The sequence below is a fragment of the Penaeus monodon genome, chromosome 15, assembly GCF_015228065.2.
Source record: "Penaeus monodon isolate SGIC_2016 chromosome 15, NSTDA_Pmon_1, whole genome shotgun sequence".
NCBI classification, from domain to species: Eukaryota; Metazoa; Arthropoda; class Malacostraca; order Decapoda; family Penaeidae; genus Penaeus; species Penaeus monodon.
Window position 1 is genome coordinate 33,471,015 of NC_051400.1, and position 534 is coordinate 33,471,548.

Consider the following 534-nt stretch of genomic DNA (forward strand, 5'->3'; position numbering starts at 1 on the left):
TTCCTGGCAATGGGCTCTCTCTCTCTGTTTGATACTTGAAATCTGGCTTCACTCTGTAGTTTCAGAAATACTTAAAACATAAGTATTTACCACACTGCTTTTCTTTAGCAGTATCTTTACTTATATCTAATCTTCTTTAAATGTTTTCATCATCTGTATCACTAGACTATGGTTGATTTTAAACAAGGCCTTTAACATGGAAGTTAGTTTACCGAATCTAAAAGCTACAGGCACATAAAATACTCTCCTTGCCCTACCTTAAGAGAAAGTTACTTTACTAGTTGTCTGCAGATCAATGACCCGCTAGCAGCCTCCACTGGTCTGTGTAAAGGTCTATTGCTTGATAACCAGACATTTCGTATCCGATTTCCCAAATACAGATAAGTGTGAGAGGGGAATTTTCTCTTCAGATATGTAAGGTCCCGCTAAGCACCTAGTTTTTCGAATTTCATCCTAATAGCAAAGGCTATACTGTCAAAGTCCTGCAAGTGCACTAACTTCAATCCAACAGGTGAGTCCCACGTATAATTGCGG